Source organism: Coregonus clupeaformis, chromosome 31 (genome assembly GCF_020615455.1).
Source record: "Coregonus clupeaformis isolate EN_2021a chromosome 31, ASM2061545v1, whole genome shotgun sequence".
Classification (NCBI taxonomy): domain Eukaryota; kingdom Metazoa; phylum Chordata; class Actinopteri; order Salmoniformes; family Salmonidae; genus Coregonus; species Coregonus clupeaformis.
In genome coordinates this window covers 43855106-43880047 of record NC_059222.1, presented here as the reverse complement: position 1 = coordinate 43880047, position 24942 = coordinate 43855106, and the positions used below count along the sequence as shown (strand labels likewise).

The following is a 24942-nucleotide window of genomic DNA, read 5'->3' as shown; positions in this document are numbered from 1 at the left end:
GACATCATGACTTGAGATATAGTGTTGGATAATATTCATATTGTCTATTGAACATGACTATTGAACATGATATGATACAACATGACCGGTTGATATAACTTAGCTCTAACTCAAGGATGGGTAACTTTGATGGGGTTGGGGGCCACATAAAAAACCGAACTCAACACGAGGTGCTGCACCTTGCGAACAAACCATTTTAGCGGCCCACCTCGTGACAGGAAATAGAACAAATGTCTGTTTTAAAGCTCATTTCCTGTAATTCTGTGCATTTTGCCGTTGGGGCGTAGAGAAAATGTTGCAGTTTTGAAGCAGGTTTGTGGCAATTCTACACATTTTGTCATGAGGCGGAGAGCAGATTTAGCAATTTTATAACTAATTTCATGCAATTCTACTCATTTTGCCATGGGGGTGGAGGCAAATGTTTGCAGTTCCAATACCATATGTACAACGTGCAGGGATACTGGAGTGGTAGGGGTAGATATGTATAGGGGTAAGGGGGCAGGGATACTGGAGTGATGGGGGTAGATATGTATAGGGGTAAGGGGGCAGGGATACTGGAGTGATGGGGGTAGATATGTATAGGGGTAAGGGGGCAGGGATACTGGAGTGATGGGGGTAGATATGTATAGGGGTAAGGGGGCAGGGATACTGGAGTGGTAGGGGTAGATATGTATAGGGGTAAGGGGGGCAGGGATACTGGAGTGGTAGGGGGGTAGATATGTATAGGGGTAAGGGGGCAGGGATACTGGAGTGATGGGGGTAGATATGTATAGGGGTAAGGGGGCAGGGATACTGGAGTGATGGGGGTAGATATGTATAGGGGTAAGGGGGGCAGGGATACTGGAGTGATGGGGGTAGATATGTATAGGGGTAAGGGGGCAGGGATACTGGAGTGGTAGGGGGGTAGATATGTATAGGGGTAAGGGGACAGGGATACTGGAGTGATGGGGGTAGATATGTATAGGGGTAAGGGGACAGGGATACTGGAGTGATGGGGGTAGATATGTATAGGGGTAAGGGGACAGGGATACTGGAGTGATGGGGGTAGATATGTATAGGGGTAAGGGGACAGGGATACTGGAGTGATGGAGGTAGATATGTATAGGGGTAAGGGGGCAGGGATACTGGAGTGATGGGGGTAGATATGTATAGGGGTAAGGGGGCAGGGATACTGGAGTGATGGGGGGTAGATATGTATAGGGGTAAGGGGACAGGGATACTGGAGTGATGGGGGTAGATATGTATAGGGGTAAGGGGGCAGGGATACTGGAGTGATGGGGGTAGATATGTATAGGGGTAAAGGGGGCAGGGATACTGGAGTGATGGGGGTAGATATGTATAGGGGTAAGGGGGCAGGGATACTGGAGTGATGGGGGTAGATATGTATAGGGGTAAAGGGGGCAGGGATACTGGAGTGATGGGGGTAGATATGTATAGGGGTAAGGGGGCAGGGATACTGGAGTGATGGGGGTAGATATGTATAGGGGTAAGGGGGCAGGGATACTGGAGTGATGGGGGTAGATATGTATAGGGGTAAGGGGGCAGGGATACTGGAGTGATGGGGGTAGATATGTATAGGGGTAAGGGGGCAGGGATACTGGAGTGATGGAGGTAGATATGTATAGGGGGTAAGGGGGCAGGGATACTGGAGTGATGGGGGTAGATATGTATAGGGGTAAGGGGACAGGGATACTGGAGTGATGGGGGTAGATATGTATAGGGGTAAGGGGGCAGGGATACTGGAGTGATGGGGGTAGATATGTATAGGGGTAAGGGGACAGGGATACTGGAGTGATGGGGGTAGATATGTATAGGGGTAAGGGGGCAGGGATACTGGAGTGATGGGGGTAGATATGTATAGGGGTAAGGGGGCAGGGATACTGGAGTGATGGGGGTAGATATGTATAGGGGTAAGGGGACTAGGCAACAGGATATAAGATAAACAGAGTAGCAGCAGCTTGTATGTGAGTGGCCGTGTGTAGAGTCAGTATAAATGTATGTGCATGTCATGTGTGAGAGAGAAGATGATGGAGTGTGTGTGTGTGTGTGTGTGTGTGTGTGTGTGTGTGTGTGTGTGTGTGTGTGTTGGAGTGACAGTGTGTTTGAGTGTGTAGGGCCCTGTGAGTGAGCATAGAGAGAAAAATACAAATGAAAAGGTCAATGAGGATCCAAGGTTAACTCAGACAGTCCGTGTAGCTATTTTGTTAACTATTTATCAGTCTTATTGCTTGGGGATAGAAGCTGTTCAGGAGCCTGTTGGTGCCAGACTTGATGGACCGGTACCGCTTACCGTACGTAAGCAGAGAGAATAGTCTATGGCTTGGGTGGCTGGAGTCTTTAACGGTGTTCCGGGCCTTCCTACCACACCGCCTGGTATAGATGTCCTGGATGGCAGGGAGCTCGGCCCCAGTAATGATCCCCACCACGCTCTGTAGCGGCACATTTGTGGGCAGAACTGACAAGGCGTGTGCGAGCAAGGAGGCCTACAAACCTGACTCAGTTACACCAGCTCTGTCAGGAGGAATGGGACAAAATTCACCCAACTTATTGTGGGAAGCTTGTGGAATGCTACCCAAAACGTTTGACTCAAGTTAAACAATTTAAAAGGCAATGCTACCAAATACTAATTGAGTGTATGTAAACTTCTGACCCACTGGGAATGTGATGAAATAAATAAAAGCTGAAATAAATCATTCTCTCTACTATTATTCTGACATTTCACGTTCTTAAAAAAAAGTGGTAATCCTAACTGACCTAAGACAGGGAATTTGTACTAGGATTAAATGTCAGGAATTGTGAAAAACTGAGTTTAAATGTATTTGGCTAAGGTGTATGTAAACTTCCGACTTCAACTGTACATTTACATGTCATGAGCCCTCTCACTCCACCGGGTTACCACCTTAATTGGTTTCCACTATCTTCCACTCTGCTCACCTCCCTCTCTCTACTCAGCCTAACTAGCTCCACCTGTCCCTGCTCTGCTCGGCTCTAATTACTCTGCCAGCTGCGCTGCATTACCCACTAACCTCTCCCAGTATTTAAGGCCCTGTCTTTCAGCTCTCCGGTGTCAGATCGCCTGCAAAGCTCACACCGGGAACCTGTTTGCTCGGCGCTCTGGCTCACCCTGGTTTTGTGACCCCCGGACCTGCCTGGTTTTTGGATACTCTTCTGCCTCAGGAGATCCAGACCTGCTTCTGCCATTACGACTCCTGACTACTCTTCGATCCCGGTAACTCTGACCAGCCTTCTGCCTTGCTACTACGTATTTTGGATTTCCCTTGAACTGTACTGCTGCCTGGTTTCATTCCGCCCCGTTGTGTCTGTGTTTCCTCCCCCCCCCCAGGACTTCTGGACCACCAACCACCGGCGCCATCGGACGCATCGCTGCCACTGGGGGAGGCACAGACCCAGCACATCGGACGGGATAACCCCTGGAGCCTTCACTCACTCCCTACATCCCTTTCCCTTTAAGTTTAAATAAACTTTCTGGTGTGACGCAATTGTGGTCCTCTTGTCGTCTGTCTGAACCGTGACAGTACGATCTGACCATCATGGACTCAGCGCACACTTCCCCGACATGGAAACCGAAGAGCCTGAGCAACCCACCGCCATGCTACGCCTGGAACACACTGGAGAGAGAGCTAGGCCGCATGAGCGGCGTCATCTCCTCTCTGCTTCAGGTCGGCCACCAACAGCATCAGCAGTTCCAGCAGCACCAGCAGCAGTCCCAGCAGCAGCAACAACAACTCGCCATGATCATTCAACTCCTCACCAACCTGACCCCAGCCAGTCTGCCCACCAGCCCTGCCCCCGAGTTACCTGCCCCGGTCATTGCAGCCGCTGCTCGAACCCAAGATTGGAAACCCCGAGCGGTTCAACGGCGATTCAACCCAGGTCCGGCCATTCCTGACTAGCTGCCGACTTCAGTTCTCCTTGCAGCCAAGGACCTTCGCCACGGAGGGGGCTAAAGTTGGGTATGCCATCACTCACCTGACGGGCCGAGCTCGACTCTGGGGAACAGCAGAGTTCGAACGTCAAACCCCCGCATGTGCAACCTTCGACCTGTTTGCTGAGGAGATGCTGAAGGTGTTTGACCTGGATTCCCCCAACCGCAGAGGCGTCTCGTGAACTGTTCAGTATTCGACAAGGCAGACGTACAGTCGCAGACCATTCCATCGACTTCCGAACCCTGGCTAGACGAAGTTCTTGGAACACACCATCGTTGGTGGACGCGTTCTTCCATAGTTTGGCTGACTATATCAAGGACGCAGTTGGTCTCCCATGAACTGCCTTCCACTCTTGATGAAGCCATCGCACTGACTGTCAGGATCGACAGTAGGATACAGACCCGTCGTGCCGTGGAGGGGGCGCCAAGGTCCACCTACTACCGGCATTCGGAGAGATCCGACTGGGCTCCTGTCATCTACTGCCACTCACCCAGGTCAGCTTGATCAGTCTGAGCCTATGGAGATTGGGCGAGCCTCTCACTCCTGCAGAGCGCCAGCGACGCCCACCTCAAACCTCTGCCTCTATTGTGGAGGTGATGGACATCGTGTGGTAACCTGCCCTTTAAAGGGCCGAAGCTCACCGGGCATAGGGGGAGTCCGGTTGAGTTCAATGACCATCCAGTCCTCCGACCGCAAACCCCTGCTGCAAGTTCACCTCCGCCTCCCTGACTCAACTCACACCCTGGCTGCTCTGGTGGATTCTGGCGCCGAAGCCAACATAATGGACATCAAGCTGGCACGCCAACTGGGACTGGAGAACCTCCGTTTGACACCTCCTATTCCTGCCCGGGCACTGGACGGACACTTACTCGGATCGGTCACTCATGTCACGGCCCCGGTCTCGATGGGTCTGTCCGGAAACCATCAAGAAACTATCCAGTTTCACCTGCTCCCCCTCTCCAGGCCAACCCCTCATCCTGGGTTACCCATGGCTCCGCCGGCACAACCCTCAGCTCGACTGGGTGACCGGGGTGATCAGGGAGTGGGGAGAGGACTGCCACCGAACCTGCCTGCTTGCCGCCGCACTACCCCCTCGGCCAGTACCTACTAACTCCGCTCCTGACCCCTCCAAGGACCCTGTGTCGATTCTGCCAAGTCCCTGCATCGTTGCAGCTCTGACCTGGGCTGTTGAGGAACAGGTGCTGGAGGCTCTCCGTAACCAGCCAGGTCCCAGCACTTGCCCAGCTGACCGCCTTTTTTTTTTTTTTTACCTGAGGTCCCAGGTCGTTCAGTGGGGACATGACTCCCGCCTAGCTTGTCACCCTGGCTCCACCCGCACTTACAACCTGCTCGCCCAGAGGTTCTGGTGGCCCTCTCTGAGGAAGGATGTACGGGAATTCGTCCAAGCCTGCCCCATCTGCAACCAACACAAGTCGTTCTGCCAGCCCCCAGCCGGATTGCTGCAGCCCCTGCCTGTGCCCAGGAGTCCGCTGGTCCCTGCTGCGCCTTGTCCTCCTCCTCCACGGCTCGTCGATGGTGGTCTGGTTTACACCGTCCGCCCGCCTGCTTCGGTCCAGACGGAGGGGTAGGGGTCTCAGTACCTCATTGACTGGGAGGGCTATGGACCTGAGGAAAGGACCTGGGTGCCAGCTAGTCGGATTGTGGATAGGACTCTCATCACCGCTTTCACCAACGGCATCCTGATCAACCTGCAATCCGTAGGGGCCGCCCCAGAGGGATCCCCTAACCGTCCGGCCCGCTCGGCTTCCTGTCCTGTGCCTGATCCTGTCTCGGGACCTGTCCCATCTCCCCGACCACGGCCCTCCGGCTTCCTCCGAGGATGAGGACGTTCACTCGGACCGTTCGGAGGAGTTCTAGCCCTCCTCCGGCTCCCCTCCTCCCGCCCGGCGTGGTGTTGCTCTTGGGACTTCTGGGGGCCGTCCCCTTGGGGGGGTTCTGTCATGAGCCCTCTCACTCCACCGGGTTACCACCTTAATTGGTTTCCACTATCTTCCACTCTGCTCACCTCCCTCTCTCTACTCAGCCTAACTAGCTCCACCTGTCCCTGCTCTGCTCGGCTCTAATTACTCTGCCAGCTGCGCTGCATTACCCACTAACCTCTCCCAGTATTTAAGGCCCTGTCTTTCAGCTCTCCGGTGTCAGATCGTCTGCAAAGCTCACACCCGGAACCTGTTTGCTCGCGCTTCTGGCTCACCCTGGTTTTGTGACCCCGGACCTGCCTGGTTTTTGGATACTCTTCTGCCTCAGGAGATCCAGACCTGCTTCTGCCATTACGACTCCTGACTACTCTTCGATCCCGGTAACTCTGACCAGCCTTCTGCCTTGCTACTACGTATTTTGGATTTCCCTTGAACTGTACTGCTGCCTGGTTTCATTCCGCCCCGTTGTGTCTGTGTTTCCTCCCCCAGGACTTCTGGACCACCAACCACCGGCGTCATCGGACGCATCGCTGCCCACTGGGGGGAGGCACAGACCCAGCACATCGGACGGGATAACCCCTGGAGCCTTCACTCACTCCCACATCCCTTTCCCTTTAAGTTTAAATAAACTTTCTGGTGTGACGCAATTGTGGTCCTCTTGTCGTCTGTCTGAACCGTGACATTACATTTACATTTACGTCATTTAGCAGACGCTCTTATCCAGAGCGACTTACAAATAGGTGCATTCACCTTATAGCCAGTGGGATAACCACTTTACAATTATTATTATTTTGTAATGTTATTTTTTTAAAATGTTTTTTTAAATATTTTTTAACATTAGACCTGCAGATGGCGTGACTGCTGAAGACAATGGAGAAAGGCTTTAGTGTGTTTTAGTGGAAGTCAACATATATTGACACGACTCAATACTGATGATGACATCAACTGCCCTGGGAACAAGATGAGTGGCTCACAAAATGGCTGCCCTACTCCCAGCAGCCCCCCCGTGTGTGTGGGTGTGTCACCCTGGCGAATGTTCATTAAATTGTTTTCCGATCAGGGTGGAGGGATCGATACTCAGCTCCAAGTGATTTACTCATCACATGTCCACCTCAGATACAAAGACCAGACTCTGGAGGATCTAATAGTATTCTTAACAATGAAATGGAGTCAAATTCATTCAATTTATATAGAGACCAATTGGGCCTAATAGCTCCGCTGTAATGGAAACACTGTCCCCAACAACAAAGCAACTGAAGTATGGCATTCACGCCTCAATTCCTTTAGTTGTTGAATTACAGTGTTCCTATTAATGGATATACAGTATAAAGTGAATAACCTTGAAACTAAGATCAGACCTGTCCTCTTAAAAGGGCATAAGTATTGATCAGTTTGTGTTATGCTGTTATTTGTGGATAAGCTTGAAAGAACACAAATGTATCATGCACACTATTTTTCTCTATTGCCTCTGTCTGGTGTTTTATAATATAACAAGTGTGTGTGTGTGTGTGTGTGTGTGTGTGTGTGTGTGTGTGTGTGTGTGTGTGTGTGTGTGTGTGTGTGTGTGTGTGTGTGTGTGCCTGTGTGCTTTTGCGTCTGGTGACATATAATATAACAAGCTACAGAATGAGACTATTGAGCGTCTGCTGCTTTTGTATTAAAAGTGGTTTTCTGAAACATTATGATCCGTCAATTCAGAGTCTAGACAGGCTTAACTGGCTGTTTCTTTGTATGCATTAAAAGCAGCCCCGTCGAGGGTGTTGGGTAAAGCAGCACCGTTGAGGGGGTTGAGTGAAGCAGCACCGTCGAGGGGGTTAAGTAAAGCAGCACCATCCAGGGGGTTAAGGAAAGCAGCACCATCGAGGAGGTTGAGTAAAGCAGCACCGTCGAGGGGGTTAAGTAAAGCAGCACCGTCCAGGGTGTTAAGTAAAGCAGCACCGTCGAGGGGCTTAAGTATAGCAGCACCATCCAGGGGGTTAAGGAAAGCAGCACCATCGAGGAGGTTGAGTAAAGCAGCACCGTCGAGGGGGTTAAGTAAAGCAGCACCATCCAGGGGGTTAAGGAAAGCAGCACCATCGAGGAGGTTGAGTAAAGCAGCACCGTCGAGGGGGTTAAGTAAAGCAGCACCATCCAGGGGGTTAAGGAAAGCAGCACCATCGAGGAGGTTGAGTAAAGCAGCACCGTCGAGGGGGTTAAGTAAAGCAGCACCGTCCAGGGTGTTAAGTAAAGCAGCACCGTCGAGGGGCTTAAGTATAGCAGCACTGTAGAGGGGGTTAAGTAAAGCTGAAAAATAGAGCCAAGTCAGTATTCAACGTCCATCCATGTCTGAGGACGTTGGCAGATTACGTGGAAACCGGCCTCTAGGGTCAACAGTGAGCACTGTTACCTTCAAGTAGGTTTCGGTTTTGCTAAGGCGTTGTGGACTGAGATTGCAGATGGGTGTAAGCATCTACAGTGGGGAAAAAAAGTATTTAGTCAGCCACCAATTGTGCAAGTTCTCCCACTTAAAAAGATGAGAGAGGCCTGTAATTTTCATCATAGGTACACGTCAACTATGACAGACAAATTGAGAAAAAAAATTCAGAAAATCACATTGTAGGATTTTTTAGGAATTTGTTTGCAAATTATGGTGGAAAATAAGTATGGCCTGTCTCACTCAACCACAGTCATTCACAACATTACCTTTGGGCCTGACTCATTCAAACATAGTCATTCACAACATTACCTTCTGGCCTGAATCATTCAATCCCAGTCATTCACAACATTACCTTCTGGCCTGACACACTCAACCCCAGTCATTCACAACATTAACTTCTGGCCTGAATCATTCAACCCCAGTCATTCACAACATTACCTTCTGACCTGACTCACTCAACCCCAGGCATTCACAACATTACCTTCAAACTGACTCACTCAACCCCATTCATTCACAACATTACCTTCTGGCCTGACTCATTCAACCCCAGTCATTCACAACATTACCTCCTGGCCTGACTCACTCATATATGTGTATGTGACGTCTCTAGATGTGGATGTGACGTCTCTAGATGTGGATGTGACGTCTCTAGATGTGGATGTGACGTCTCTAGATGTGGATGTGACGTCTCTAGATGTGGATGTGACATCTCTAGATGTGGATGTGACGTCTCTATATGTGGATGTGACGTCTCTAGATGTGGATGTGACGTCTCTAGATGTGACGTCTCTAGATGTGGATGTGACATCTCTAGATGTGGATGTGACGTCTCTAGATGTGGATGTGACATCTCTAGATGTGGATGTGACGTCTCTAGATGTGGATGTGACATCTCTAGATGTGGATGTGACATCTCTAGATGTGGATGTGACGTCTCTAGATGTGGATGTGACGTCTCTAGATGTGGATGTGACGTCTCTAGATGTGGATGTGACGTCTCTAGATGTGACGTCTCTAGATGTGGATGTGACGTCTCTAGATGTGGATGTGACGTCTCTAGATGTGGATGTGACGTCTCTAGATGTGGATGTGACGTCTCTAGATGTGGATGTGACGTCTCTAGATGTGGATGTGACGTCTCTAGATGTGGATGTGACGTCTCTAGATGTGGATGTGACGTCTCTAGATGTGGATGTGACGTCTCTAGATGTGGATGTGACATCTCTAGATTTGAAGTCTCTAGATGTGACGTCTCTAGATGTGTCTCTATGAACACATACAGTGCAACAACACGTGTATAACTCCATAACTGAAACTATCACTGCAGGCCAGGGCAGCTGCACCTCAATAGAGGACCCTATTCTATTACAATTTTTTTTTTCTTGAACATACTGAATTGAGAGAGCTCTTAAAAGCTTTGATACAGGATCATAGATACTTCTATTAGAGACACCGGTGTATGGAGAGATGGAGGATGGAGAGAGGTTTAAATGTACGGTGTGCTATACAGGCCGTATATGAGCACAGATGAAACGAAGGAAGAGTGGGATAGCGTGATACCACACTTACACACATGTGTACAATCACATGACCAAAGAAAGTGCATGTTAAGTCCAGTCTCGGAGCTCCACTTCACGTGCATGAGCACAGATGAAAGACCGAAGAGCACTTAACTCCACAGAGTATCATACCGATATCATGTGGTCCTCTGTAGCTCAGCTGGTAGAGCACGGCGGTTGTAACGCCAAGGTAGTGGGTTCGATCCCCGGGACCACCCATACACAAAAATGTATGCACGCATGACTGTAAGTCGCTTTGGATAAAAGCGTCTGCTAAATGGCATATTATTTATTATTATTATAGATGATATGCTACATTATCTAGGTGCAGTCTCAGAGCTCCATTGCACATAGTATCTTTATTTATCACAGTAGAATATCCTATACTTAGCATGACTGAGGACTGGGGAGTAGTAGGAGTTACTTCCTGTATCACCACCAGTCTATTCTAATCAGGTCAGACTGAGTCCATGGGAGACAGTTACTCTCTGTTAGAGGTCTTCACGGGACCGGGTGGACCCGATATACCCGAGGACCGACCCGGGCCCGATCGGGTTTGGGTCTGAAATTCTAACTTGTCCCTCGGGTGCGGGTCCGGTACTGTTTGATTGTCATTGGGTCTCGGGTCTATGTAACTACAGCTGATAGACCCGGGTGGACCAGAATGTACGCAACCACGGCTCCGCATAGCCTATAGCATATTTATTTTACACTAATAAGGTGAATTTATTGACTTATAGAAGGCCTAGCCAACATATAAAGACCTATTCATTAACCAGAAGAGCAACTTGGCAGATAAACATAATTAGTTTGTCACTTGGGTCCAATCGGGTCTGGCCTAGACCTGGACCCATTATGGTACGGTTGACTGATCCATGGGAAACTGTTACCCTCTATTCTAATCAGGTTGACTGATCCATGGGAAGCTGTTACCCTCTATTCTAATCAGGTTGACTGATCCATGGGAAACTGTTACCCTCTATTCTAATCAGGTTGACTGATCCATGGGAAGCTGTTACCCTCTATTCTAATCAGGTTGACTGATCCATGGGAGACTGTTACCCTCTATTCTAATCAGGTTGACTGATCCATGGGAAGCTGTTACCCTCTATTCTAATCAGGTTGACTGATCCATGGGAGACTGTTACCCTCTATTCTAATCAGGTTGACTGATCCATGGGAGACTGTTACCCTCTATTCTAATCAGGTTGACTGATCCATGGGAGACTGTTACTCTCTATTGGGGGGGGGTTCTAAGCTAACATATGGAGTTGTTTTAAGATGGTCACACCATGGATCATTTAGCTATTTGATTTAGAATTTTAGGACCCCTTTTGGTATCTAAAAAAATCTATAAAAACATTATTTCATAACAAAATGTAAGTCCTGCAGGCTCTAGTTTAGTTTTATCTTGATTATTGTCCAGTCGTGTGGTCGAGTGCTGCAAGGAAAGACCTAGTTAAGCTGCAGCTGGCCCAGAACAGAGCGGCACATCTTGCTCTTCATTGCAATCAGAGGGTTGATATAAATACTATGCATGCCAGTCTCTCTTGGCTAAGAGTTGAGGAGAGACTGACAGCATCACTTCTTCTTCTTATAAGAAACATTAATGTGTTGGAAATTACTAATTGTTTGCATAGTCAACTTACACACAGCTCTGACACACACACTTACCCCACCAGACATGCCACCAGGGGTCTTTTCACAGTCCCCAAATCCAGAACAAATGAAAGAAAGAGTACAGTATTATGTAGAGCCATTATTGCATGGAACTCCCTTCCATCTCATACTGCTCAAGTGAACAGCAAACCTGGTTTAAAAAAACAGATAAAGCAACACCTCACAGCACAACGCCTCTCCCCTATTTGACCTAGATAGTTTGCGTTTATGTATTGATATGTAGACTACGTGTGCCATTTTCAAATGTATGTAGTTCTGTCCTTGAGCTGTTCTTGTCTAATAATGTTCTGTATTATGTCATGTTTCATGTTCTGTGTGGACCCCAGGAAGAGTAGCTGCTGCTTTTGCAACAGCTAATGGAGATCCTAATAAAATACCCAAATACCAACAGCTATTGGGGATCCTAATAAAATACCAAATACCAACAGCTAATGGAGATCCTAATAAAATACCAAATACCAAATATGTGTCCTTTGCTACTATAGCCCATAGAAATGTGTTGAAAAACACATTAATAAATGGCAAAAATAACTATTAATCATAAGAAATAAGGTTTTGAAGTGTCTGTCCTATATCTAGGAGACATAAGAAAGTTCAGGGAATATTTTTGTATTTTTTGACACATATTTAACCTCTTTTTTTGGGTAGGCACAAAACTACCTCCATACTTCCATTCATTCTGTAAACCGGTACCTGTTACCTTCAGACGGGTCCTGTGACACTTGTGGGGGTCAAAACGGAGAACACTATCATGTTCGTGAGAATTTCCCCTTTCCACAGTGGGGTCACATTAGTTTGTAGCCCAAACGGTTCGGACGCTACAAACAGAAATTGGCACATCGACGGTACTGACCTCAGAAGACACCCATGGGGCTTATGGGGGTCGTAGAGCGAATCGTGTTCGTGAGAGTCTCATCTTTCAATAGAGTGGTCATATTAGTTTGAAGACCAAACCGTTCAGGAGCTACAGACATTTTTGTGAGAAGACCGATTTTCGGGATGTCTCATGGTCTGACAAACACCGTTGTAGCTTGGTTACCTTCCACCGTAGATGTGGAAGGGCGACATAGGCGGATGTGGTGGATTGAGACGCAGCCCACGCAATAAACAGATATCTCTAGCTTTAACTGATGGATTTTGATGGGGATTGCATTATGATGCTACTTAGAATGACGCACCGGTGCGCCAATAGACTCTAGGGGGTTAACGTCCTACCCTCCTCCGCCTCCTCTCTCCTCTCCTCCTCTCTCCTCTCCTTCTCTCTCCTCTCCTCCTCTCTCCTCCTCTCTCCTCTCCTCCTCTCTCCTCTCCTCCTCTCTCCTCTCCTCCTCTCTCCTCTCCTTCTCTCTCCTCTCCTCCTCTCTCCTCTCCTCTCCTCTCCTCCTCTCTCTCTCCTCTCTCTCCTCTCCTCCTCTCTCCTCTCCCTCCTCCTCTCTCCTCCTCTCTCTCCTCTCCCTCTCTCCTCTCCTCCTCTCCTCCTCTCTCTCCTCTCTCCTCTCCTCCTCTCTCCTCTCCTCTCCTCTCTCCTCTCCCTCTCCTCTCTCCTCTCCTCTCTCTCCTCTCCCTCTCTCTCTCTCCTCCTCTCTCCTCTCCTCCTCTCTCCTCTCCTCTCCTCCTCTCTCCTCTCATCCTCTCTCCCTCTCTCCTCTCCTCCTCTCTCCTCTCCTCTCCTCCTCTCTCCTCTCCTCTCCTCCTCTCTCCTCTCCTCCTCTCTCCTCTCCTCTCCTCCTCTCTCCTCTCATCCTCTCTCCTCTCTCCTCTCCTCCTCTCTCCTCTCCTCCTCTCTCCTCTCCTCTCCTCCTCCCTCCTCTCCTCCTCTCTCCTCTCCTCCTCCTCCTCTCTCCTCTCCTCCTCTCTCCTCTCCTGTCCCTCATAACTAACACAGGAGAACGTAGCTTTTCTGTGCTGCTGCTCAGTACATATGATCATGGCTAATTATAACATATTATTATAGGGTCTTGTGTTTTTCCTGTGGGTTTTTGGAGTCTGGCTCGTCGAAAAATACAGAAATCCTTGCCCATTCAACCAATTGACGGTGGCATTTAATGTTGATTGTTCCTCTTTCAAAGAAAACGTCTATGGGTTTGTAACTACAGTGTTTTCTAAAACAGAGATAATGGATTTGACTTATTAACAGAGGCGCAAACAACGGTTAGCAAGGTTTAGTTTAGTCATTTAGAAGACGCTCTTATCCAGAGCGACTTACATTATTTTATTTTTTTTCCATACTGGCCCCCCGTGGGAATCGAACCCACAACCCTGGCGTTGCAAACGCCATGCTCTACCAACTGAGCTACATCCCTGCCGGCCATTCCCTCCCCTACCCTGGACGACGCTGGGCCAAATGTGCGCCACCCAATGGGTCTCCCGGTCGCGGCCGGCTACGACAGAGCCTGGATAATGATAATAATGATAGTCATAAAGTGAAGATATGAATGTACTTCTAAGACACAACCATTTCTGAATGGAAACCTAATCTGCTTGAGGGTATCTGGCTATCTAGTTGAGAAGACGTACAAGACCATAGGGCTAATGGTCAGTTGCACATAATAGGGTCCTGCAGAGAAGAGCAAAAATGTAACCACAAATATGTTGAGAACTACTGGTCTTGAGTATAGTGTGTTGGTCTGTTCCACTGAACCACTACAGCTACTTCTGAGACAGATGGGTTTTTCAGTACAGTGCTGGTCTGACTGTGGGGGTGGTGAGCTGTCACAGTGCTGTGGGGGGGTTGGGCCTCTCAGCACCCTCTGTTACCAGCTAAATCACTGACAGGAAGTAGGAGGAAGGTCCTAATCTACTGGTACCGATGTCAGAGTCTCGCTCAGCTCAGCTGCTCACTCTCTCTCTCTCTGATCCCACAGGTTTATCTATCTTTCCGTCCCTCCCTCTCTCTCTCTCTCTCTCTCTCGCTCTCTCCATCTCTCTCTCTCTCTCTCTCTCTCTCTGATCTCACAGGTTTATCTATCTTTCCGTCTCTACCTCTCTCTCTCTCTCTCTCTCTCTCTCTCTCTCTCTCTCTCTCTCTCTCTCTCTCTCTCTCTCTCTCTCTCTCTCTCTCTCTCTCTCTCTCTCTCTCTCTCTCTCTCTCTCTCTCTCTCTGTCTACCTCTCTCTCTCTCTCATCTCTCTTTTCTCAGTCTCTCTCTCTCTCTCTCTCTCTCTCTCTCTCTCTCTCTCTCTCTCTCTCTCTCTCTCTCTCTCTCTCTCTCTCTCTCTCTCTCTCTCTCTCTCTCTCTCTCTCTCTCTCTCTCTCTCTCTCTCTCTCTCTCTCTCTCTCCCTCTCTGTCTACCTCTCCATCTCTCTGTCTACCTCTCCATCTCCCCCTCCCACGGTCTTATCTTCTCTCTCAGGGTTATCAATCGTTCTCCAGGCCTGGCCTATCAATCACCCAGTTGTCCCATTCGCTTCCCAAGGCAGGAAGGCAGGCAGGAATGGTGGAATGGTTAACCTATTAACCTATTAACACATGGCTTGTACCCAGCAGGGCTCAATTCATGACTTTATACATTTAAAAATGGGATACTTGATGGTCGACATTTGTGTAATTTACAGTGAACATGATATCCGTGAACATCAGCGAAATTGCTTCAACAGGTTGTTAATCTGTGTTGGATTAAATCCTGTCTGAAGTATGACAATACCTTACTTTAAATGGTGAGACTGGAAACACTAAATGTTTAATTTGGGGATGATTCGTCCTGGTTTTGATACCCAAAAATGGCAGAGGTACTCTTTAAATCTTAAAATTGCAGAGGTACTCTTTAAATCTTAAAATGGCAGAGGTACTCTTTAAATATCTTTGAAAAGCTGTGCATGGCCTGTTGGTACCCAGCTGCTCTGAAAGAGGAAGCAACACGTCAGCAGTTGGAACTGAACAGGCCCAGTCAGCATTAGCTGTGAATTTCTACCTGCATCCCTTATAACAAGATGGAATGAAGGATAGCCTATTGGGTGTAAACAAGCTTCCTGTGTAGTAGTCATACACAGCACCAGTCTATTCACAAGGTCATTTGTAACATCCCACTCACCTCTGGCTCAATGTGTCTCGATGTGTCAGCAACAGGACAGGATGACCCCCCCGATACAGTGTTATGCTGTACAACAGAAAGATCAACTGTCTTCTCTCTTCTCACAACAGGAGTTGCAGTGGTGGCCATGTTGGAGTTTTAACAACAAAATATATATATATTTTTAAGGACGCTTCCATTCTCCCACCAAGAGTTGCCGAATACAGTATATTTTCACACAATGGGGTAAAATGATCATGCACAGCAGTGAGGCTGTATTATATGGAGATGTGCTCCTGTGACAGTTGCCCTGTCCTCTGGGGTAACTAGATTATGTGACAGCTGCCCTGTCCTCTGGGGTAAACTAGATTCTGTGACAGTTGCCCCGTCCTCTGGGGTAAACTAGATGCTGTGACAGTTGCCCTGTCCTCTGGGGTAAACTAGATTCTGTGACAGTTGCCCTGTCCTCTGGGGTAACTAGATTATGTGACAGCTGCCCTGTCCTCTGGGGTAAACTAGATTCTGTGACAGTTGCCCCGTCCTCTGGGGTAAACTAGATTCTGTGAAAGTTGCCCTGTCCTCTGGGGTAAACTAGATTCTGTGAAAGTTGCCCTGTCCTCTGGGGTAAACTAGATTCTGTGACAGTTTCCCTGTCCTCTGGGGTAAACTAGATTCTGTGAAAGTTGCCCTGTCCTCTGGGGTAAACTAGATTCTGTGAAAGTTGCCCTGTCCTCTGGGGTAAACTAGATTCTGTGACAGTTGCCCTGTCCTCTGGGGTAAACTAGATTCTGTGAAAGTTGCCCTGTCCTCTGGGGTAAACTAGATTCTGTGAAAGTTGCCCTGTCCTCTGGGGTAAACTAGATTATGTGACAGCTGCCCTGTCCTCTGGGGTAAACTAGATTCTGTGAAAGTTGCCCTGTCCTCTGGGGTAAACTAGATTCTGTGACAGCTGCCCTGTCCTCTGGGGTAAACTAGATTCTGTGAAAGTTGCCCTGTCCTCTGGGGTAAACTAGATTCTGTGACAGCTGCCCTGTCCTCTGGGGTAACTAGATTATGTGACAGCTGCCCTGTCCTCTGGGGTAAACTAGATTCTGTGACAGTTTCCCTGTCCTCTGGGGTAAACTAGATTCTGTGAAAGTTGCCCTGTCCTCTGGGGTAAACTAGATTATGTGACAGTTGCCCTGTCCTCTGGGGTAAACTAGATTCTGTAAAAGTTGCCCTGTCCTCTGGGGTAAACTAGATTCTGTGACAGTTGCCCTGTCCTCTGGGGTAAACTAGATTATGTGACAGTTGCCCTGTCCTCTGGGGTAAACTAGATTCTGTGACAGTTGCCCTGTCCTCTGGGGTAAACTAGATTCTGTGAAAGTTGCCCTGTCCTCTGGGGTAGGAAATGGAGGGCTGTATGGACAAACACTGTCAAGAGGAGGAGTGTGGTAGAAAGAGAGTTCTAGAAGGAGATCAGAGTGATGCCAAAGTATTTAATGAGAAAGCCTTCTGTTAGATCACACAATCAGGGTGATCCTTACCTCCTCTGGTCCTCTGTAGTTCAGTTGGTAGAGCATGGTCCTCTGTAGTTCAGTTGGTAGAACATGGTCCTCTGTAGTTCAGTTGGTAGAACATGGTCCTCTGTAGTTCAGTTGGTAGAACATGGTCCTCTGTAGTTCAGTTGGTAGAACATGGTCCTCTGTTGTTCAGTTGGTAGAACATGGTCCTCTGTAGTTCAGTTGGTAGAACATGGTCCTCTGTAGTTCAGTTGGTAGAGCATGGTCCTCTGTAGTTCAGTTGGTAGAGCATGGTCCTCTGTAGTTCAGTTGGTAGAACATGGTCCTCTGTAGTTCAGTTGGTAGAACATGGTCCTCTGTAGTTCAGTTGGTAGAACATGGTCCTCTGTAGTTCAGTTGGTAGAACATGGTCCTCTGTAGTTCAGTTGGTAGAACATGGTCCTCTGTAGTTCAGTTGGTAGAACATGGTCCTCTGTAGTTCAGTTGGTAGAACATGGTCCTCTGTAGTTCAGTTGGTAGAACATGGTCCTCTGTAGTTCAGTTGGTAGAACATGGTCCTCTGTAGTTCAGTTGGTAGAACATGGTCCTCTGTAGTTCAGTTGGTAGAACATGGTCCTCTGTAGTTCAGTTGGTAGAACATGGTCCTCTGTAGTTCAGTTGGTAGAGCATGGATCAGATCCCTGGGCTGACAAGGTGAAAATCAGTCATTCTGCCCCTGAGCAAGGCAGTTAACCCGCTGTTGTTCCCTGGGCGCCGAAGACGTGGATGTTGATTAAGGCAGCCCTCCACACCTCTCTGATTGGGTTAAATGCGGAAGACACGTTTCAGTTGAATAACTGACTAGGTATCCCCCTTTCCTTTTTATATCACCTCCCTCCATCCATAATATAAATAATAATAATATGACATTTAGCAGACTCTTTTATCCAAAGCGACTTACAGTCATGTGCGCATACATTTTTACATAGGGGTGGTCCCGGGGATCGAACCCCACTACCCTGGCGTTACAAGCGCCGTGCTCTACCAGCTGAGCTATAGAGGACCAATTGCATCCCTCCATGTCTTCATCCCTAATTTTGTGTCCTTGGGTTATTTTCTCTAATTAAATCCGTTCTTGGCTGCTGGAGTTTCAAGCCATCACGGGAGAAAACTCTGACTGGACAGTAACTGCTGTAACCTTTGGATTAGAAGCACTCTGCCTTCGGCGATGTTCTTGATAGACTTCTCCTATTCGGCTCCTTCACCTAGAGTAGATATTGAGCTAGCAGTACAGTGTCTCATCAGTGCAGACAGCTAGCAGCACAGTGTCTCATCAGTGCAGACAGCTAGCAGTACAGTGTCTCATCAGTGAAGACAGCCTGGAAGTGGTGTATCAATCGATCATAAATAATTATCAGCCAATGCATATCCGTCATGAGTTGTACTGGGGTTGTCTCCAGCGACAAATAACATGTTCTTAGTTTCTCTATATATATTCATTATCTGTGGACCCTGTTTCCTATACGTTGATCATAATTTGTAACATTGGATTGTATCTGTATGGTGCTGTTTAGTATAGAGGGTCTGTCTCTCGGGTTTGTATTGTTTTAGTGCAATGAAATATATTCCCTATATAGTACACTAGGGCCCTTAGGGATCTGGTCAAAAGTAGTGCACTAAATAGGGAATAGGGTGTCATTTGGGACGCATGCAGTGAGGCCTGCTCCGGGATCACTCAGGGTATTGGAAATCTTTAAATCCATCTTGTGCCAGTCATAATGAGAAGAGAGAGGTGCAGGCATACACTTCTTCACCCTGCTATGTTAAATCAAATCAAATCAAAATCAAATCAAATCACATTTTATTTGCCACATGCGCCGAATACAACAGGTGTAGGTAGACCTTACCGTGAAATGCTTACTTAGAAGCCCTTAACCAACAATGCCGTTTTTAAGAAAAGATAACAAAAATATATATATATATATATATATATATATTTATTTTAAGTGTTAAGTAAAAAATTTAAAATAGCAAATAATTAAAAAGCAGCAGTAAAATAAAATAACAGTAGTGAGGCTATATACAGGGGGTACCGGTACAGAGTCAATGTGTGGGGGCACCGGTTAGTCGAGGTAATTGAGGTAATATGTACATGTGGGTAGAGTTAAAGTGACTATGCATAAATAATAAACAGAGTAGCAGCAGCGTAAAAGAGGTGGATGGGGTGGGGGTGGGGGGGCAGTGCAAATAGTCTGGGTAGCCATGATTAGCTGTTCAGGAGTCTTATGGCTTGGGGGTATAAGCTGTTAAGAAGCCTTTTGGACCTAGACTTGGCGCTCCGGTACCGCTTGCCGTGTGGTAGCAGAGAGTACAGTCTATGACTAGGGTGGCTGGAGTCTTTGATCATTTTTAAGGCCTTCCTCTGACACCGCCTGGTATAGAGGTCCTGGATGGCAGGAAACTTGGCACCAGTGATGTACTGGGCCGTATGCACTACCCTCTGTAGTGCCTTGCGGTCGGAGGCCGAGCAGTTGCCATACCAGGTGGTGATGCAACCAGTCAGGATGCTCTCGATGGTGCAGCTGTATAACTTTTTGAAGATCTAAGGACCCATGCCAAATCTTCTCAGTCTCCTGAGGGGGAATAGGCTTTGTCTTGCCCTCTTCACGACTGTCTTGGTGTGTTTGGACCATGATCGTTTGTTGGTGATGTGGACACCAAGGAACTTGAAGCACTCAACCTGTTCCACTACAGCCCCGTCGATGAGAATGGGGGCGTGCTCAGTCCTCTTTTGTTTTCCTGTAGTCCACAATCATCTCCTTTGTCTTGATCACGTTGAGGGAGAGATTTTTATCCTGGCACCACACGGCCAGGTCTCGGACCTCCTCCCTATAGGCTCTCATCGTTGTCAGTGATCAGGTCTACCACTGTTGTGTCGTCGGCAAATTTAATGATGGTGTTGGAGTCGTGCCTGGCCATGCAGTCATGGGTGAACAGGGAATACAGGAGGGGACTGAACACGCACCCCTGAGAGGCCCCCGTGTTGAGGATCAGTGTGGCAGATGTGTTGTTACCTACCTTTATCACCTGGGGGCGGCCCATCAGTAAGTCCAGGATCCAGTTGCAGAGGGAGGTGTTTAGTCCCAGGGTCCTTAGCTTAGTGATGAGCTTTGAGGGCACTATGGTGTTGAACGGTGAGCTGTAGTCAATAAATAGCATTCTCACGTAGGTGATCCTCTTGTCCAGGTGGGAAAAGGGCAGTGTGGAGTGCAATAGAGATTGCATCATCTGTGGATCTGATGGGGCGGTATGCAAATTGGAGTGGGTCTAGTGTTTCTGGGATAATGGTGTTGATGTGAGCCATGACCAGCCTTTCAAAGCACTTCATGGCTACAGATGTGAGTGCTACGGGTCGGTAGTCATTTAGGCAGGTTATCTTAGTGTTCTTGGGCACAGGGACTACGGTGGTCTGCTTGAAACATGTTGGTATTACAGCCTCAGTCAGGGACATGTTGAAAATGTCAGTGAAGACACTTGCCAGTTGGACAGCGCATGCTCGGAGTACACGTCCTGGTAATCTGTCTGGCCCTGCGGCCTTGTGAATGTTGACCTGCTTAAAAGTCTTACTCACATCGGCTACGGAGAGCATGATCACATAGTCATCCGGAACAGCTGATGCTCTCATGCATGTTTCAGTGTTGCTTGCTTTGAAGTGAGCATAGAAGTGATTTAGCTTGTCAGGTAGGCTTGTGTCACTGGGCAGCTCGCGGCTGTGCTTCCCTTTGTTGTCTGTAATAGTTTTCAAACCCTGCCACATCCGACGAGCGTCAGAGCCGGTGTAGTACGATTCAATCTTAGTCCTGTATTGACTCTTTGCCTGTTTGAAGGTTCGTCGGAGGGCATAGCGGGATTTCTTATAAGCGTCCGGATTAGACTCCCGCTCCTTGAAAGCGGCAGCTCTACCCTTTAGCTCAGTGCGGATGTTGCCTGTAATCCATGGCTTCTGGTTGGGGTATGTACATACAGTCACTGTGGGGACGACGTCATCGATGCACTTATTGATGAAGCCAGTGACTGATGTGGTTTATTAACCGAGTCACTGGTGCTTCCTGCTTTAGTTTTTGCTTATAAGCAGAAATCAGGAGGATAGAGTTATGGTCAGATTTGCCAAATGGAGGGCGAGGGAGAGCTTTGTACGTGTGTCTGTGTGTGGAGTAAAGGTGGTCTAGAGTTTTTTTCCTCTGGTTGCACATTTAACATGCTGGTAGAAATTAGGTAGAACGGATTTAAGTTTCCCTGCATTAAAGTCCCCGGCCACTAGGAGTGCTGCCTCTGGATGAGCGTTTTCCTGTTTACTTACGGCCTTATACAGCTCATTGAGTGCAATCTTAATGCCAGCATTGGCATGTGGTGGTAAATAGACAGCTACGAAACATATAGATGAAAACTCTCTTGATAAATAGTGTGGTCTACAGCTTATCATGAGATACTCTAACTCAGGCGAGCAAAACCTTGAGACTTCCTTAGTATTAGATTTTATGCAATAGCCGTTGTTTACAAATATACACAGACCGCCACCCCTTGTCTTACCGGAGTCAGCCGTTCTATCCTGCCGATGTAGCGTATATCCCGCCAGCTGTATGTTATCCATGTCGTCGTTCAGCCATGACTCGGTGAAACATAAGATATTACAGTTTTTAATGTCCCGTTGGTAGGATAACCTTAATCTTAGGTCGTCCAATTTATTTTCTAATGATTGAACATTGGCTAATAGGGTTGATGGGAGAGGCAGTTTACTCGCTCGCCGTCGGATCTTTACAAAGCACCCCGACCTACGTCCACGATATCTCCGTCTCTTTCTCATGCGAACTATGGGGATTTTGGCCTTGTCGGGTGTCTGTAGGATATCCTTCACGTCCAACTCATTGAAGAAAAAATCTTCGTCCAATATGAGGTGAGTAATCGCTGTCCTGATATCCAGAAGCTCTTTTTGGTGGCAGAAACATTATGTACAGCCCTGTGTAGCTCAGTTGGTAGAGCATGGCACTTGCAACGCCAGGGTTGTGGGTTCGATTCCCACGGGGGGCCAGTATTAAAGAAATTAATAATGTATGCACTCACTAACTGTAAGTCGCTCTGGATAAGAGCCTGCTAAATGACAAAAAATGTAATAAATTACAATTAACACGTAAAAATACAAATAATTGTACTTGGTTAGACGGCTGTAAAACGGCAGCCATCTTCTCCGGCTCCATCTTCTAACTACTACATTCCATGAGAGGAATCACTACGTCCACTTTGACCAATCCGTGAGAGGAATCACTACGTCCACTTTGACCAATCCGTGAGAGGAATCACTACGTCCACTTTGACCAATCCGTGAGAGGAATCACTACGTCCACTTTGACCATTCCATGAGAGGAATCACTACGTCCACTTTGACCATTCCGTGAGAGGAATCACTACGTCCACTTTGACCAATCCGTGAGAGGAATCACTACGTCCACTTTGACCAATCCGTGAGAGGAATCACTACGTCCACTTTGACCAATCCGTGAGAGGAATCACTACGCCCACTTTGACCAATCCGTGAGAGGAATCACTACGTCCACTTTGACCAATCCGTGAGAGGAATCACTATGCCCACTTTGACCATTCCGTGAGAGGAATCACTACGTCCACTTTGACCAATCCGTGAGAGGAATCACTACGTCCACTTTGACCAATCCGTGAGAGGAATCACTACGTCCACTTTGACCAATCCGTGAGAGGAATCACTACGCCCACTTTGACCAATCCGTGAGAGGAATCACTACGTCCACTTTGACCAATCTGTGAGAGGAATCACTATGCCCACTTTGACCATTCCGTGAGAGGAATCACTACGGCCACTTTGACCTTTCCATGAGAGGAATCACTACGTCCACTTTGACCAATCCGTGAGATGAATCACTATGTCCACTTTGACCAATCCGTGAGAGGAATCACTACGTCCACTTTGACCAATCCGTGAGAGGAATCACTACGCCCACTTTGACCAATCCATGAGAGGAATCACTACGCCCACTTTGACCATTCCGTGAGAGGAATCACTACGGCCACTTTGACCGTTCCATGAGAGGAATCACTACGTCCACTTTGACCAATCCGTGAGAGGAATCACTATGTCCACTTTGACCAATCCGTGAGAGGAATCACTACGTCCACTTTGACCGTTCCATGAGAGGAATCACTACGTCCACTTTGACCAATCCGTGAGATGAATCACTATGTCCACTTTGACCAATCCGTGAGAGGAATCACTACGTCCACTTTGACCAATCCGTGAGAGGAATCACTACGCCCACTTTGACCAATCCATGAGAGGAATCACTACGCCCACTTTGACCATTCCGTGAGAGGAATCACTACGGCCACTTTGACCGTTCCATGAGAGGAATCACTACGTCCACTTTGACCAATCCGTGAGAGGAATCACTATGTCCACTTTGACCAATCCGTGAGAGGAATCACTACGTCCACTTTGACCAATCCGTGAGAGGAATCACTACGTCCACTTTGACCAATCCATGAGAGGAATCACTACGCCCACTTTGACCGTTCCATGAGAGGAATCACTACGCCCACTTTGACCGTTCCATGAGAGGAATCACTACGCCCACTTTGACCGTTCCATGAGTGGAATCACTACGGCCACTTTGCCCATTCCATGAGAGGAATCACTACGCCCACTTTGACCAATCCATGAGAGGAATCACTACGTCCACTTTGACCAATCCATGAGAGGAATCACTACGCCCACTTTGACCGTTCCATGAGAGGAATCACTACGCCCACTTTGACAGTTCCATGAGAGGAATCACTACGCCCACTTTGACCGTTCCATGAGTGGAATCACTACGGCCACTTTGCCCGTTCCATGAGAGGAATCACTACGCCCACTTTGACCATTCCATGAGAGGAATCACTACTCCCACTTTGACCATTCCGTGAGAGGAATCACTACGTCCACTTTGACCATTCCGTGAGAGGAATCACTACGCCCACTTTGACCATTCCGTGAGAGGAATCACTATGCCCACTTTGTCCATTCGTGAGAGGAATCACTACGGCCACTTTGACCATTCCGTGAGAGGAATCACTACGGCCACTTTGCCCGTTCCATGAGAGGAATCACTACGCCCACTTTGACCGTTCCATGAGAGGAATCGCTACGCCCATTCCGGTGTGTTTATTTACCATAACCCTGGGGTCAGTGTTGAGTGAAATGACACCATATAGTTAAATACAATGGTAATGTGATGTATCTCTATTGTCACGGATACAGGTATCCTGTTTGTGTTTTTGTGTTTTTCCTCTCCTTCTGCCCTAATCACAGGTGTCCTTTGTGTTCCTGATTGGAGGTCGTTGGTGTGTCCCACATGTCAGTCATCAGTTCATCTGCTGATTGCTGAGGTGGACCAATCAGTGGCCACTTCTCCTGATTGCACCACCTGTTTCTGGTTTTCATTACCCAATCACATCACACATCCCCTTGTTTTAAAAGCCAGTCAGTTGTGTTTTCTGACAGAGACTCTTTTTGTTTGTGAGTTTGGATACTGTGGTGTCTTGTTTTTTTTGTGTACTCACTCATTTGTTGTTTGCTCCATATGGAAACTATATTGTTTGTTTGTTCCTGGGAAAAGGGGATTTTTTAGCAATTCGCCCTTGGGTATACACTACCCATAGGAAAACTTTGTCTAAAAACACTAGTTAGACCTGAGCGGAACACCCACTGTATTTTTGTGTAGTTAGCATTAAGCTTAGCGGTTCTTGATGCAGGCAAGATCAGTTTAGCGGTTTTTGACATTATTGTTTCATTCCTTGGGTCCAGCTCAGCCCCTTTTTCCCCAAACCTTTACCGTGTGAT

General features: G+C 47.8%; 1 protein-coding gene across 1 annotated transcript in view; it reads left to right on the top strand.

The window, feature by feature from the left end:
* The window catches only part of LOC121547883 (ADP-ribose glycohydrolase MACROD2), a 906379-nt gene that overhangs the window by 692205 nt on the left and 189232 nt on the right, over nucleotides 1–24942 (top strand). The gene's annotated exons all lie outside the window — the stretch shown is intronic.